Raw genomic sequence first — 18,295 nt, 5'->3', positions numbered from 1 at the left:
CAAGGTGCTAGCTTCAGTAAAGGTAAATCAAGAAAGAAGAACAAGAAGGACAAAGCCCCAATGAAAGTGAATAAGGGCGGTATCCAGAAGGACCAGAAATGTTTCTTTTGCAAGAAAGTAGGTCACTTCAAGAAAGATTGTCCGAAAAGAAAATCTTGGTTCGAAAAGAAAGGTACTTTTTATGTTTCTGTAAGTTTTGAAGCAAATATAGTTGAAGTGCCTAATAATACCTGGTGGTTGGATTCTGGAGCTACTACTCATGTTTCTAATATTATGCAAGGATTCCTTTCAATCCAGCCCATAAAAGGAACTGAAAAGTATTTATATATGGGGAACAGAATGAAGGCACGAATAGAAGGAATTGGGACTTACAGATTGATTCTAGACACTGGCTATTGTCTGAATCTTGAAAAGTGTCTCTATGTTCCTGGTTGTGCTAGGAATTTGATTTCTGTTGCAAAGTTGGATTGTTTAGGTTTTAACTTTAGGATTGAAAATGGTATTTTTCATTTGTATAAACTTTCGTACTATTATGGTTCTGGTACATTATTGGATGGTTTATATCGTTTAAATCTTGATGTTAATTTTTCTGAATCCCTGTTTAATGTTGAACATGTTATTGATAGAAATTCTAGTACAGGAAAGGAATGTTCTGCTTTCTTATGGCATAAAAGATTGGGTCACATATCCAAAGAAAGGATGTTGAGGTTAGTAAAAAGTGAAATTTTACCTCAATTGGATTTTGATGACTGGGATGTATGTATTGATTGTATTAAGGGTAAACAAACAAAACACATATCAAAATATCCTGCCACAAGAAGCAGTCAACTTCTTGAGTTAATACACACGGATATTTGTGGTCCTTTTGACATTAAATCTTGGAGTGGTGAAAAATATTTTATCTCCTTTATTGATGATTTCTCACGTTATTGTTATATATATCTATTGCATGAAAAATCTCAATCAGTGAATGCCCTTGAGGTGTTCATAAATGAGGTGGAAAGACAATTAGATAGAAAAGTAAAAGTGGTGAGATCTGATAGAGGTGGTGAATATTATGGTAAAACGGATGAGAGTGGACAATGTCCAGGTCCATTTGCAAAGTACCTTGAAAGTCGGGGTATATGTGCACAGTATACAATGCCCGGTACACCACAACAAAATGGTGTAGCAGAAAGGCGGAATCGTACTCTTATGGATATGGTTAGGAGTATGTTAAGTCATAGTAATATCCCTTTATCTTTGTGGATGTATTCATTAAAGACTGTTGTATATCTGGTTAACAGGGTTCCTAGCAAAGTAGTTTCTAAAACTCCTTATGAACTATGGACCGGAAGGAAACCCAGTTTAAGACATCTTCATGTTTGGGGTTGTCCAGCAGAAGTAAGGTTATACAATCCACATGAAAAGAAACTTGATGCAAGAACCATTAGTGGTTACTTTATCGGTTATCCTGAAAAGTCAAAGGGATATAGATTTTATTGCCCTAACCATAGTACAAGAATAGTTGGGTCTGGAAATGCTCGGTTCATTGAAAATGGTCAATTTAGTGGGAGTGAGGAATCACGAATAGTGGACATTCAAGAGCATACTGATAGTGTTTCTTCTGAAGTTGTTATCCCTCTTGTTGTATCACAGTCACACAACAAGCAGAGACAACAAATTAATGTTCCAATCCCACAAAATGAACATATAAATGTTGAGCCAGTTGACAATGAGCAAGTCATAAATGAGCAATTGATAGAGGAACCACAAGAAGCAGCATTAAGAAGGTCTGTAAGGCAGAAAAAACCTGCTATTTCGAATGATTATGTGGTTTACTCTGTTGAACATGAATGTGACTTAAGCATTGATGAGGATCCAGTCTCTTTTAGACAAGCCATGGAAAGTAATAATTCAGAGAATTGGTTGAATGTTATGAAAGAAGAGTTGAAATCAATGGATGACAATAAAGTATGGGATCTAGTTGAATTGCCTAAGGGTTCAAAAAGAGTCGGTTGTAAATGGGTCTTTAAGACTAAACATGACTCAAAAGGCAATATTGAAAGGTATAAAGCTATATTAGTCGCCAAAGGTTTCACTCAAAAGGAAGGCATTGGCTCCAAAGAGACCTTCTCTCCTGTTTCTAAGAAGGACTCTTTGAGAATTGTTTTGGCTTTGGTGGCTCATTATGATTTAGAGCTTCACCAAATGGATGTAAAGACCGCCTTTCTGAATGGTGACTTAGAAGAGGAAGTTTATATGGACCAACCAGAAGGTTTCACCATAACAGGAAAAGAAGATCTAGTGTGTAAATTAAAGAAATCAATATATGGACTAAAACAAGCTTCCCGTCAATGGTATCTAAAATTTAATGATATCATAACTTCATATGGTTTTGTAGAGAACACCATTGACCGGTGTATATATATGAAGATCAGTGGGAGTAAGTTTGTAATATTGGTTCTATATGTTGATGACATTCTTCTTGCTACTAATGATATTGGTATGTTACATGATGTAAAGAAGTTTCTCTCTAACAACTTTGAAATGAAAGATATGAATGAGGCATCTTATGTGATAGGAATAGAAATATTCCGTGATAGATCACAAGGATTGTTAAGTTTGTCTCAAAAAGGCTATATTAATAAAGTGTTAGAGAGATTCAGAATGGAAAAATGTTCTCCTGGAATAGTTCCAATTCAGAAAGGAGACAAGTTTAGTCCAATGCAATGTCCCAAGAATGATTTGGAACGAAAGGCCATGGAGTCTATTCCTTATGCGTCAGTGGTTGGGAGTTTGATGTATGCTCAAACTTGTACTCGGCCAGATATCAGTTTTGCTGTTGGAATGTTAGGCCGATATCAAAGTAATCCCGGAATGGATCACTGGAAAGCTGCAAAGAAAGTTCTTAGGTACTTACAAGGTACCAAAGAATACATGCTCACTTATAGAAAGTCAGATCATCTCGAAGTGATTGGCTATTCGGATTCAGACTATGCTGGGTGTGTGGATTCAAGAAAATCCACATTTGGGTATGTCTATCTTTTGGCTGGAGTAGCAGTTTCTTGGAAAAGTGCAAAACAATCAGTCATTGCTACTTCCACCATGGAGGCTGAATTCGTGGCATGCTTTGAGGCCACAGTTCATGCTTTGTGGTTGCGGAACTTTGTATCAAGGCTTGGTATTATTGACAGTATAGCTAGGCCGATAAGGATTTATTGTGATAATTCCGCAGCTGTCTTCTTCTCTAAAAATGATAAGTACTCAAAGGGTGCTTGATAACAGTTGAAAAACTGTTATTTTCATGCTTAAAATTGACACAAAAAGCAACCTTTACACTTAGAAACTAGCTTGAAATCATGTTTTTCTTCATATTTTCAGAAATAAGAGAGCTGGACAGGTTTATGCTTGATTTCAGTGTTATTTGGTGAAAGAAGTGAAGAAGGAGAGAGATGGAATCAGAAAAGACATCAAAAAGTGCAAAAGGAGAAGCCGAAGTCACCGCTCAGCGGTAGTTTACCGCTGAGCGGCAATCAGGAGCTTACGGGAGGTCCGTTGAGGGACAAAATGGCCGCTGAGGGGAAGAAACGACTCACGCACTTACCGTTGAGCAGTACTTTACCGCTGAGCGGCACTTTTATGGGCTTGGACCTAATTTTCTGTAATTTACGAATAACACTACAAGAAAAAACTGTATTACATACAGCAAAAATCCGTATATAAGACCCAAAATCCGTATATATTCTGTGTTTATATACGGATTACATACGGACAAAAATCCGTATATAATACCATCGTAGCTAAGTTTACATACGGAAAAATCCGTATATAACTTATATACGGAAATTATATACGGATTTTTCCGTATATAAGTTATATACGGAAAAATCCGTATATACGTTATATACGGAAAAATCCGTATATAACTTATATACGGAAAAATCCGTATATAATTTCCGTATATAAGTTATATACGGATATTTCCGTATATAACGTATATACGGAAATATCCGTATATAACTTATATACGGAAAAATCCGTATATAATTTCCGTATATAAGTTATATACGGATTTTTCCATATATAACTTATATACGGAATTATCCGTATATAATGGTTTAACGAGAGCTAAATAAATAAGTTCTTGCCAAAAATCATGTTACATCCATAATTATGCCTCTCAATGCCATCAAACATCTAACACAACATATTTCCACTATTCTTTTTCCCACAAACAAATCATATATATAACACCAAAACAATATACTTTAGCTTGTCTTTGAACGTGCAGTGGTCCACTTTCCAATACCTAAATCAAGCTCATCAACATCCAAAAGAAGTACTGTTAATTAATTCTGTAGAAGCCATCGACAGAAAAATGTAGTTTTTTTGGTTCAATAAACTATTTATAAGCTTCCTCTCTTTTGATTCAAAGATGTAGTTGAAAAATCTGACTATATGATTCATTTATACACATGAAAGGTGTTTGGTATATCCAAAAATTTAAGGCTGTTATAATTTCTGCACATACTTGTGTACAATAGCAACATCTTAAGGCAATTAACTAACACTTAATTGTATACAATAGCAAGTTTTTAACTAAAAGAAGGTGGAAGATTTGGCAGACAAAAGATGGAATGTGAATATCTTTGAAAGGTTGGGATGTGAATAAAGTAAAATGAAGTTTTAGGTTCAATTCCTAATACAGAAAAGAGGGAAATAAAGTCCTGGGGGTTGCTGTAAATTGTCTTTATATAATCAAAAGTCAATTTAAACATTTAGGGTTGGTAATTAAGTATAGGTCTTCTTATCTCTTCTGTCTGGCAGTATTGTAAAAGTAGTAATATCTTATCAATAAAGAGAGAGAAAAGAAGAGAAAGAATACTTGCTTCTACATTAGATTTGCTCAAAGCTTTATTGTTTTATATTAATCACTATGTACAATATTGTTTTAAGCTTTCTTGATATAAGGATATTGGCCAACCTACAACGTTGAGCTAAAACTTTCACTACAACCAACCATAGTTAAAGAAATATCAAATTACGGTAGATAGTGCTTGATGTGTTTAATTGTTTAGCTAAATAATTTTAATTAAAAAATAAACATTTAAAGAATTAAATAACCCTCCTAATATGTTACATACAGTTGCATGAGCATACATTTGCAAAAGGACAATTATTTGAAGGTTTAGGTCTTACTAGGAGCCTTGGTTGATTGTCAAAATGAGTTGTTCTATACTGGATTGCAGGTACCGAGTGCAACTACAAAAGAAAGAACATCACATATCAATTTATAATAAAGTAATAAAGGGGCAGTCAACTACAAAATTCTTAAGTCTGGGTAGGTTAAAATGTGCTTAATGAGTCAAAACATGTAAAATGCATGTAAAATCTGAGAGTTGTAATTGGTGTAAAGATTGCCAACAATCAGGAATTTGTGCCGTTATGTGATTGTTTGATAAATCTAAAGTTGCCAAATTCGGAGCAATGATTTGATTACACAAAAAAGAATACAAATCAGAAATTTTATTTTGAGAGAGTAACAGCCCTGAAGCTTGTAGCAAAAATGGTGGAAGTGCTCCCTCAAATTGATTTGAATTCAGAACTATAGATGGTCTATAAGGAAGCTTTAATGGTATATCAGGAATTGCACCACTGAGATTATTGTGAGACATGTTTAACCCATATAAATTTTGCAAGTTCTTCCAAAACCATGCTGGTACAGAATCATTTAGCTCATTATCAGATATATCTAACCACCTTAAGGAATTTTGTGTCTGGAGCCAACCAGGAAAACGGACCTAGCTTGCAAGATGCTAATCTCAAACTTGTTGCTTGAAAAGGACGAACCCTCTAAACAATTCCCCTCCAAGTTTAAATCCTTCAACTCAGATAACAATATGATGCTTTTTGGTATCTTGGCAGTAATTTGGTTATATGATAAATCCAAAGGGGGTGACTTTTTTTACCTACCATTTTTTTAATAGTACTCTTTTTGAGTAAGGTTATAACAGTTTGTTTTAGGTTACTGAACTGTCATAAGTGTCTTGTATTGTATACCTTTTCTTCTCTAAACTTTTGATCAATCACAATCTTGTATATTTTGCTATTTTCTGCACTTGTTAGTTTTAGAGAAGAATCTGTTGTTTTATTCTCTTCCCATTGTGGAACTGTTGCTGCTTAAAAAGAACAACCATTCTTGAAAATGTAGTATTTTGAAAGAAAGAAAAATGTTCTTCTTATGTCGAGATTAAGGTAGTATTTGCCAGAAGGATATTTTAGGAGGATGGAATGTGATGTGATGTTTTATATTATATTTGGTGCATTCCAAAAAGTATTATAAAAAGTGGAAGTGTATGCTGTACGAGAGAATAAAAAATTAACTTCAAACAGGACATTTAGTTTTAATAAAATGGTTGTAATAAAAGTGGGAAGTTCTATTTTATTTTAGTACCACTATTGATAAAAAAGGAATGTTATTATTCTCTCCCTTTCTTCTTATTTATCTCCTCCTAAAGAAAATTGTTCCTTTTAAAAAATTGACTTAGAATTTTAATAATATTTTTTTTTTACTTTTTTTTCTCTCTATGTCTTTAGTCTTTTCAATAATTTTAAAATCATTGTCAAATATTTTTTTAAATTTATTTTGCTACTCAATAGAAATTTTTTTAAAAAAAAAGACATTGTTCTAGTAAATTTTGAATGTGTCTTTTATCAGAGTTTGAATTATTTTCTATATTTGAATCATCTCTCTTTCTTTCTGATTTGTTTTTTATTTTCTCCTTTCATCTTTCTTTATTATCTATAAAGAATCATTCCATCTACCTCAATTCTTCTAAATACCATCAAAAACTTATTCAAGCATCGCATGGGTATCTCTCACAAATCTAAATTTTAAGCAGGTAATAATCAACTTACATGCAACTTGTACTAAAGTTTTAACAACAATCCATAAATCATAACAATCATAAAAGAAAAAAAAAATAGGAAAGTGGTGGTGGAGAAACAGATAAAGAAAAGGCAAAAGGGTAATGAAAGGGCAATGGTGGAAAAGAGATGAAAAAAAGAGGGAAGGTTATCGGTTAAAGGTGAAAAAGGATGGAAGAAGAAAATAAATAAGCCTGAAACAGCATTGCTTGCTACTCAACTTGAAAACCAAAAAATTGTAAGTAGACTCGATTTGTGATTTGCTGTGAATCTGCTAATATCTCTAAACTTATATTCATTAATCCTTTTCCGTGTTAAACTAAATTAAATGTAGTATTTTGAATCCTTATTAGAAGAAGTAAAAGAAGAATCTGAAAGAAAAATTTTCAAAGCTGTTCAGAAGGCTGTCAATCTTAAACAACAGAAGATTCAGTCCAAGATTGACAGATGTAAGAAAGAGAAGAAATTTCTGGATGATGTAAGTTGTAATCCAATCTTTGAAATTCCCTTTTGCAGAATTCGTAGCATAAGTTATATGTGTGGGTGTGTCTGTACTAATATATTGACATCCAAAACCATTTTACAACTGTGTTTTTTTTAATTGAAAAAAATTATTGTTGTCTTTCACTGAATGTTTAAGTGGTGCCCTGTTGTCAAGATGTAATTTTCCATATATGTTCGCTATAAAGATGAAGTCAAATTGCAGAAATTGGTTTGATGGCTGGAGCTGTGCTTACTATATTGGTTGTACTATTTCCTTGTCACATTCAATAAGTTGGGTATCCAATGTTGGTAAAATTTCTGTGACAGAAACAGCATCAAAAAGATCACTTGGAATAGGCCATGACAGAAAATTTAAGCCTGCTCAAAATCTCTCCAGCTTGGAACATGCTCCAAGTCCAGGCTGAATGGCACCATCAAAATCATTGGAGGAATAATCCAAGAATCTTAGAGAGGAGGAGTTACGGTCATTAATGCAAAACAGGGAAGTGGGAATATGACCTATGAAGCTGTTATTACTAACATTCAAAGACACCAAACTTCCTCCAGCTGCAGCAGCTGCCAACTTCTGGAGCAAAGAATTTGGAAGTGTCCCGTTGAAAAAATTGCTGGACAAATCCAGCTCCTGGATACCAGCACCATTGCTATTTTTGCCACTGTTATCAATCCCAAAAGGTGGCAATTCACCAGACAGATGATTGTAGCTCAAATCAAGAACCACCAAGTGATTGAGCAATGAAAAAAGCTGGTGCTGGAGACCACCAGATAATCTGTTATGGGAGAGATTAAGGTGAGAGAGAGAAGAGAGGTTTGTGAGAGAGGGGGAGATGAAGCCAGTGAGGCCTCTAGAAGGTAGCAAAAGATGTGTGACTCTAAGATCCCCATCACAAGTAATGCCTTCCCAAGCACAGCAGTCAAGAGAATCAGACCAATTGAGATAAGGAAAAGGAGGAGAGGTTGATATGTTCCCAGAGAAAGCCAAGAGGGACAGTTTGTTATGGCTGGTTATACACCTAATTAAGCTTAGTTATATATATGTTTAGGGTTAGTTAGTACAATATAATGAATGTGTATACCCATTCCCTGCTCAACCCTTCTATAATCCCTTATACCCCTATACCACCATTATTCTTCCCAAATAATTTACCCTTAAACTCACTATGACCCCTGGAATCATCTCCACCCTAAAACCAACTATATTTCCTAGTTACAATATTCCTTGCATGTTCCCTGCACATGCCGAACCCTTTCTTATTATCTTTCTTTCCCAACATAACCACGATGAGAAACTAAGCCCTTCACACATTATTTCATTCATGCTACCCAACCCGAGGCACTCTCACTATTAAGTCCTTCACCTGCAACCTACCAACCTCTCCCTCTCTTCCACTCATACTCCTTTTCCACAACACCTACACCCACCACCTCCTTTCTCCATAATTATTCTACCAATCGACTCTCATTCCCTTCAATGTTCACACCTCACTCTACCCTTCTTTCCTTTTTCTTCCAACTATGTGATATATATATAACCTAAACAGTACTTGATACAAAGAACTTATGCATGAAACCAACTTCTTCCTTTACTACCAACCCACACCAATTATGACAACCTCAAAAGGGACTTAAGCTTACTTCAGTACGTTGCAATACTAAATTTTGATATAGAACATTCTAGCACTGCATTAAATATTTACAGGCCCAGCCACTTGACAAGGAAAGAGACTTAGTCACTGTGACACTAAAGAAGAAAGAATCGTACCAGTCTATACAATTCAAATACAAAACAACATATTGTTTACCAAACGAAGCAAAATAACATAGTACAAATCATTTTTCTACATCTAACAAACTTTAAATGCAAACGAACTCACTCACATTCGCAACTCCAGATGCTATATGTCTCAGTCCATAAAACCAGTACGAATCTACTTAACCCGCCACACAGTAGCCTCAATCGATGCTTCCAAACACTCCAACCACGGCTTGCGACCCGAACCATAGATGTGACAAATAAAACACACAAAAATGAGATTAGGGTTCACGATTTTCACCATTAAACAATTACTAAGCATTACAATTTACTTACCAGATGAAGCTACTCTTTCAGCGCCCAACTACGGCACCGCACCGAACAATGAGGCCCAACGACAGTGTTTGATGAAGGATTGATGAAAGTCACAGTTCGAAACAGAGAGACGACGAAGAACCAAAGCCACACCAAAGAGGGATGGAGACAACAACAACCAGACCGAAAGGGCTCGAAAGAAGGGATACGACAGGGTTCGAGAGAGATAAGAATGCACCACGATTCAAGTGAAAACAAAGCACCAGGTTCGAATGAGAGGAAAGCTCGAGCTGAGAGTGTAGGGTTCCAGCTTCAGCGTAATTAGAAATACATTTTTCTAATATTATTTCCCAAATCCGTATGTAATATCTGCAGATAAAATTTGGTTCCAACTACATACGGATAATACAGGTTATATACAGATCCTATCCTTGGGTAATTTTCCCGCCACCCCGCGCCAACATTATATACGGATATTATATACGGATTATCCGTATATAAAATTCCGTATATAATATCCGTATATAACGCCTTTCTTTAACATCCGTACATAATTTCCGTATATAATTCCCACTTTACATACAACTCTAGATCCGTATATAATATTCCGTATGTAATACACTTTTTTCTTGTAGTGTAATATATAAGCTTTAGGGTTTCCTAGGGTTAGGTATCTTTGGCTGGAACGAAGAAAACACTCTCTCTTCCACCCCTTTGAAGGAGGATCTTAGATGCTGAGGCTTCCTCTTCACCTTTTTAGGGTTTTATCTTTCATTCTTTCATTGTTATTCATCTAGGTTCACCATGAATATGGTGAACTAAACTCTGTATGTTTGTTGGGGAATCAATGTAATCTTTTGAAGCTCTCATATATGGAATTTGTTTTTACATCTTTTATTTAAGATCTATGCTTTCTTTCATCATTAGTTAGGGTTTTTCCTCTTTGCATAATGCTTGCATTGTTTAACTCATTCGATGCATGATTATTGGTTTTGTCGATACGGGCGCGTACGGGGAAGTCTAGATCCGGGGAATTTCTCCCAATATTATATTGGTTGTCGTTAAGCTCCTGCACTTATGAACTAATCATTAGGAATGCTAGGAATTGTATGAACTCGTGATTAGGGAGAAGCCTTCTTGAAAGGTACTTTAGAGAGTGGCATTAACAATGATGATTTGAATGTTGAATTCCTAAAATATATGAGAGTGGATAAGATGAAATTGACCCCCAACAACATATTCATACATATATTTCATTGAAAGTGTTTATCTTTTGCTTTTGCCATTGATCAAAACTTCATGCATACATATTTAATTTTCGTCTTTTGCATATAAAATCCAAATATTTCGTCTTTAAGTCTTAGCTAATCAATAAATCACACAACTAAACTAGGCCGTGAGTCCTTTGGGAAGAACGATACTTGGTCTTACCAAGTTTATTACTTGAACGATTCGGTCATACTTGCCGATTGAAAAACAAGTTTGTGACATCATATTTTGGTGTTCATAAATTTGTCCATCAAGTTTTTGGCGCCGTTGCCGGGGACTCTGGTTTAACTGGTTAATTTGTGTGATTATTGATTATCTTTGACTTTAATTTTGAATTTCTATTTTTATTTTCTATTTTTATTTTATTTTATTTTATTTTATTTTATTTTCTGTTTTCTGTTTTTATCTTCTCCTATATCTTTTTGTGCTAACCAAATATTCTAGGGTTTTGTGTTCTTGTGTATGCAGGAGGCAATTCGAACTAGGAGCAAGAAAACAACAGAACCTCTTCTTGAAGGTCTAGACGAGAGTAGACGGAGGAGAAGAATCCGAACATCTAGAGAACTTTTCCCTCCTCCAGAAACTCTGTTGCAACCATCACCACAAGGTTCTGTTCATAGCACAGAAAATATGGAGAACAATAATATCAGAAGAACTCTTGCTGACTACACCAATATAGCTGGACCTCAGCACTTTAACAGTATAGCTAGACCTAGAGTCAATGCAGCTAACATGGAGGTCAAACCAACACTGATCCAATTGGTAAAAAGCAACCAATTCAATGGGTTATCTCATGAAAGCCCATATGAGCACCTCACTACCTTCAATGAGATTTGCAACACAGTCAAAATTAATGGGGTGCCAGATGAAGCGATCAAACTTAGTTTGTTTCCTTTCTCATTGGGAGGCAATGCTAAACTTTGGTTAAATTCTTTCCCAGAAGGAAGTTTCACAGATTGGGAAGCAGTGGTAACAAAGTTTTTAAACAAGTACTTTCCACAATCAAAGGTGACAAAAGGAAAGCAAGAGATATCTTCATTTAAGCAGGGCATGGAAGAATCACTGGGGCATGCATGGGATAGATACAAAAGTCTGCTAAGAAAAACACCCACGCATGGCTTTGAAGAACAGGAAGTAGTCTTAACTTTCCTTGGAGGGCTTGGTTCACAAACCAAGATGATGCTGGACGCCTCAGCAGGAGGCAATATTAAATGGAAAACTCCAGAGGAAGCCACAGAAATTATAGAAAACATGGCTACTAGTGATAATGAGCTGCACAGTGAGAGAGGAGCTCCTATGCAACAAAAAGGGGTTCTCCAATTACAGACACATGATGCCTTGCTAGCTCAAAATAAAATTCTAACTCAACAGCTGGAAACTCTGACTAAAACTCTTGCACAATTACCTAAAGAGTTGAAAACTGCTGCACAGGCACAAACCCAGTTGTGCGAATTATGTGGAGGTGACCATATCAATGGTCAATGTGCCTTTCCAATTGAAGCTGTAGAGGACGTTAATTTCATGGCCAATCAATTTCCATACCGTCAAGGGAATTACAATCAAGGGTGGAAACCACACCTAAGCATTGGTCAAGGACAAACTGGGCAAGCTAGTCAATATAATAAGCAGCAACAACAACCAACCTTTTGGCAACAGTTATCTATGCTTAATGAAGATCAACAAGGTTGGAAGAAACTCTTCAGCAATTCATACAGAAAACTGAATCTTCTCAAAAGAGCACTGAAGCTGCTATAAAGAACTTGGAGATTCAAATGGGTCAGATTACCAAGCAATTGGAAGAAAGGCCAAATAGAAATTTTGGGGCTAATACTGAGGTTAACCCCAGAGAAGAGTGCAAGGTGGTAAAGAGTGTTGATGATGATAAAGTTGAGTTAGATACAGCAGAGAGAAGAGACATAGAGAGCAAAAGTACTTTTCCTTTTCCAATCCATCAAGGGAAACAAATGGACTTCACAGAATTATTCAGAATGGTGGATAATGAAGCACCTTGGGAACAGATTCTACAGCAAATCACAGTTTACACAAAATCTGATGAAGAAATCTCTACAAAAAAGAGACGTAGAGATGGTGAGGCAAAAGAGTGTATAACTGTTAAGAAAGAGTCATTCCCTCCTAAAGCATCAGATCTAGGCAGTTTTTCTATCCCTTGTACCATAGGGAAGAAAAAGGTAAAGAAAGCTCTCCTTGATTTAGGTTCAAGTGTTAACTTGATACCTTATTCTTTACTGGGGCAAATCGGCAATGTTAAAGTGAAACCTGCAAAGGTTAAAATAGTAATGGCCGATGGATCTTCAAAGAAGCCATGTGGGATTGTAGAGGACATTATAGTTTGTGTTGGCAAACTTCAGTTCTTGGCAGACTTTGTGGTGATGAAGATGGAGACAAAGAAGATACCTATCATACTTGGAAGACCGTTTATGAAAACGGCCAGAGCTATTATTGATGTAAATGAAGGTATAGTGGTGCTCCAGGACAGAGAGGAGAGAGTGGTGGTAGACGTCTTCAAAGATGAGACGCAAGCAAAGGAGGAAGAAGCTAGTTATAAAGCTGCATTTCAAGATGCACCCATGACTAGCCGGAAAGTTGAAAATCTCACGGTTTCAGGTAACCATTGTTTGTTGTTTCAGGTACCCAAGGAAGAAAATATTGGAAGAGGAGGAGAAATTCCTAATGATTGGGAGAAAAGAAGACTCCAACTTGGCTCACCTGTAAGAATCAAGAACAAGTTGTGGGTTGTGAAAGGCTTTAAAGAGAAGGAGATGATAGAGATAGAGTCTCCATATTCTAGAAGGACCAAGACAGTTCAGAGGAAACAGTTGAGGAGTTGGTGGAATGACAACATCAACTATAAAGAAGATGGAACTTGAATTTTATTGGGTCAAGCTAATGACGTTAAAAGAGCGCTTGCTGGGAGGCAACCCAGTGGATTTAAAGACTTTTGATTTGGTTTTGTAATTTTTAATTTGTGAACATTATTTTTGTAATTATTTTGTTGGAGATAGCATCTACTGAAGGATGCTAGGTGGTTAAGTATCTACTGAAGGATACTATGTTTGTAACACCTACTGATGGGTGTTGGTAAGAAAATTTTGCACCTACTGATGGGTGTTGGTGGATTTTGGGTCAGGCTCGTGACGTTAAACAAGCGCTACTTGGGAGGCAACCCAGTTGAATGAATATTTCTGTTTGTTTGTTTTAGTTAGGGTTTGCATAAGCATTTTAAACATTGACTTGCAGGGAACCAGTGAGGGGCATGTATGGGAGGCATGTAGGTTAAGAAAAGAAGGAGAAGAGCACATCACGAAAGTGCCGTTGAGCGGTAATTTACCGCTGAGCGGTACTATCGCAGAATGGGCTTTAGTTCCCCTTAGCGGGACCCGAGCCCATTAGGGTATTTTTAAACCCTAAGCTGCGCAAGTTCTCATACTTTCAGGCTTTTCTCTGCACAAACACTTCCACATACCTTCTCCAAGGTTTTCCACATCTTTTCACTCTTTCCTCTTAAGAAAATTTCTCTTCCACTCACTTTTTCACTAGTGTTCCATTCAAGTTTGGGGTTGGAAGAGAGTATCTTAGATTGGAAACATTCTCATTGCATCTAGTATCTCCACCCAAGTAAGTAAAATGCATTTTGTTCATTCTAGGGTTTTTGATTTTGAATGTGATTGTCAAAGCATGAATATTTAGGGGTTTTGATTTCTATGCATGATTTGATGATATATTTGATATTTGAACCGATTAAACTGCATGATTATGAACTGGAAAACTAAAAATTGCATTTGGGTGGAGTTAGGACAGCTTTAAAACAAGATTTTCAAAAATCTGCAGAGTTACCGCTGAGGGGTAAACTGCCGCTGAGCGGCACTCTGCCAGATTTGATTTTTCTGAATTTTTGCGTGTTGAAATGTGGCACTGGTGGCGCTGAGGGGAAATTCTGGCCCTCAGCGGTGGTTTAGCTTCAAAAGGAGTTGTGTTCTGTGTTTTACTAATGATTAACATCATGTTCTGTGGTTTTGTATTTGTGTTTGAATGTAGGAATGGCATCCTCTTCAGGAAAAAGATTGAAAACCATGGCAACCAAGAGAAAGGAAAAGGAACCAGAGCAACCCCACTCTAGCAGGTTCCTCTCTAGAAAACATGAGAAGCACTTTAGGGTGGTTCAGGACAAGAGACTTCTGATGGAGAGAAAGGTTGGAATGATACCTAACTTTGCTCCTCAATTTGGAGAGCAAGTGTTAGGGAATGACTGGGGAAAGCTAGCCACTTATCCTGCACCTGCCAACATAGCTGTGGTAAAGGAATTTTATACCAATGCTAAGAAGATTGGTGATTATCCAGCTGAGAATTATTTGGGCTATGTCAGAGGCCATGCTATCAGGTATGATCCTGATTATATTAATAACTTCCTGGACACTGTATGGGCTGGTGAGCAGTGCCAGTTTGCCCAGTGCATGGAGGAGGAGCTGGAGCAGCTGAAGCTTCAGCTAGAGAGATGGAAGAAGATGAATCTGATGATGATGATGCATTTGAAGATGATGAAGATGAGGAAGAAGAAGATACAGAGGACAGCTCAGACTGATGAGGAGCTGAGATAGCATTTACTGATAAATGCTATCATATGTTTATGCTTTTGTGGTTTAAGTTTTCTGAACTTATTTGTTTTTGTTTTTAGATTAGGGTTTGATGTACTCTATTGAACACCTGGTTTGTTATGATGGTTTGCTATTAACTGTGATTGTGTGATAAGTAATGTTGAATGATGCTTATTGATTGATTGATGTTGAGATGATGTGCACATTAAAATGCTTATACAGGTGATTCACAAGCTTTGTGAACAAATGCATGATATTATGATTGTGATTGTGAAATTAAGCAGGATGTGTATGTCAAATGTGATGAGCTTATATGTGAGGTTTTGAGCTCCAGAGTTTTTGTTATTGTTAAATGCTATTACTCTGAAAGCATGAATGACTTTGCCCAGGTTTTCTATGATTGAATCAATTGCTTGTTTTGCATCATATGATCAAGGCCGTTTGTTGGAACCCTTTTTATTGGCCAAATTCATAAAGTTAGCCCACTAAAAGAGAACACTTATTGTTCTATCCTTTGAACCCTTAGCCTTGAACATACACTGAAACCCTTGATTGAAAATTTTTACCTTGAGTTAAGTAGAAGATCTTGTGTGGTATTGTTAAATGTTCAAGTTTGGGGTTGTTGGGAAAACATGAAAAAGGAAAAGCATTGAGCTAAGAGCGAAAAAGGAAGTATAGGCAAAGAAAAAGAAGTAAAGCTCAATGCAAATGCAAAGGCAAGTTGGGAAAAATAAGAATAATTGTGTGTTATGATTCTCTTAATTCAAGGATTTTGCGATCCAGAAAAACCAATTTTCTTGTTAGCCCAGCCACATTATAAGCCATTGAAAAGTCCTTGTGATGATGCATGCTTGTGAATGTTTTTGATTGTGGTAAAATGAAAGACAAAGTCGATTCATGTGACATTGTGATAGTAGAGTGAATGAGTGATCACCTTTTATACACTTGTGTGTTGAGTGAAATACTTTACCTAGTGAGGAAATATTCCATTAGCACATGAACATCCATGCTTAATTGATTGGTCATTCATGAAAAAGAGCATTTGTTGGGTATTAACTGACTTTGTGAAACACTAAAGCATGTGCACATCTTGATTGAACTCTTGGTCATAAGTTTGATTGAAGTTTTTACTTATCTAAAAAGAGGATTTTTGAATGAGTGAACCATTATATGAATTGGTTGAAGATTGAGTTATATCTTGTTTGCTTGAGGACAAGCAAAGTTCTAAGTTTGGGGTTGTGATAACAGTTGAAAAACTGTTATTTTCATGCTTAAAATTGACACAAAAAGCAACCTTTACACTTAGAAACTAGCTTGAAATCATGCTTTTCTTCATATTTTCAGAAATAAGAGAGCTGGACAGGTTTATGCTTGATTTCAGTGTTATTTGGTGAAAGAAGTGAAGAAGGAGAGAGATGGAATCAGAAAAGACATCAAAAAGTGCAAAAGGAGAAGCCGAAGTCACCGCTCAGCGGCAGTTTACCGCTGAGCGGCAATCAGGAGCTTACGGGAGGTCCGCTGAGGGGAAGAAACGACTCACGCACTTACCGCTGAGCGGTACTTTACCGCTGAGCGGCACTTTTATGGCTTGGACCTAATTTTCTGTAATTTACGAATAATATATAAGCTTTAGGGTTTCCTAGGGTTAGGTATCTTTGGCTGGAACGAAGAAAACACTCTCTCTTCCACCCCTTTGAAGGAGGATCTTGGATGCTGAGGCTTCCTCTTCACGTTTTTAGGGTTTTATCTTTCATTCTTTCATTGTTATTCATCTAGGTTCACCATGAATATGGTGAACTAAACTCTGTATGTTTGTTGGGGAATCAATGTAATCTTTTGAAGCTCTCATATATGGAATTTGTTTTTACATCTTTTATTTAAGATCTATGCTTTCTTTCATCATTAGTTAGGGTTTTTCCTCTTTGCTTAATGCTTGCATTGTTTAACTCATTCGATGCATAATTATTGGTTTTGTCGATACGGGCGCGTACGGGGAAGTCTAGATCCGGGGAATTTCTCCCAATATTATATTGGTTGTCGTTAAGCTCCTGCACTTATGAACTAATCATTAGGAATGCTAGGAATTGTATGAACTCATGATTAGGGAGAAGCCTTCTTGAAAGGTACTTTAGAGAGTGGCATTAACAATGATGATTTGAATGTTGAATTCCTAAAATATATGAGAGTGGATAAGATGAAATTGACCCCCAACAACATATTCATACATATATTTCATTGAAAGTGTTTATCTTTTGCTTTTGCCATTGATCAAAACTTCATGCATACATATTTAATTTTCGTCTTTTGCATATAAAATCCAAATATTTCGTCTTTAAGTCTTAGCTAATCAATAAACCACACAACTAAACTAGGCCGTGAGTCCTTTGGGAAGAACGATACTTGGTCTTACCAAGTTTATTACTTGAACGATTCGGTCATACTTGCCGATTGAAAAACAAGTTTGTGACATCATATTTTGGTGTTCATAAATTTGTCCATCAGTGCTAAACACATGGATTTGAAGTACTTGTCAGTCAAAGAAGAAGTGCAGAAACATAGAGTGTTGATTGAGCATATTGGTACGGATTTGATGATAGCAGATCCATTAACTAAAGGACTACCGCCCAAAACTTTTATTGGCCATGTTGAAAGTATGGGCATTATGGATAAGTCAATGTTAACATGATGTTGTTATCTATCTATATAGATATGTATAGTTATATGCTTGTACTGTCATGACACTTGTGAATTCAATTAAAGTTATGTTTCTCTTTACTCTATTGTTATCCACATTAAATTATATACATGTATTATTGATTGTGGTGACATGATAGGTCTCCTTTAGAGACATGAAAGTTATAAGATTGATTAAAGTTATGTTGAGTTGTTTTGATTATGTGATACATGGAAGGAATCTTGTCGATCATGACTTTTG

The 18,295-nt window shown here is 36.2% G+C and overlaps 1 pseudogene; it reads left to right on the top strand.

Annotated features, from left to right (window-relative positions):
• The first annotated feature begins 2,649 nt into the window (after positions 1–2,649).
• On the top strand, positions 2,650–18,046 carry LOC148197657 (secreted RxLR effector protein 161 pseudogene; annotated as a pseudogene).
• The last annotated feature ends 249 nt before the right edge of the window (positions 18,047–18,295 follow it).

This window comes from Vigna umbellata, chromosome 5 (genome assembly GCF_029865625.1).
Source record: "Vigna umbellata cultivar VRB3 chromosome 5, Vumbellata_1.0, whole genome shotgun sequence".
NCBI classification, from domain to species: Eukaryota; Viridiplantae; Streptophyta; class Magnoliopsida; order Fabales; family Fabaceae; genus Vigna; species Vigna umbellata.
This window is presented reverse-complemented; position numbering and strand designations above follow the sequence as displayed.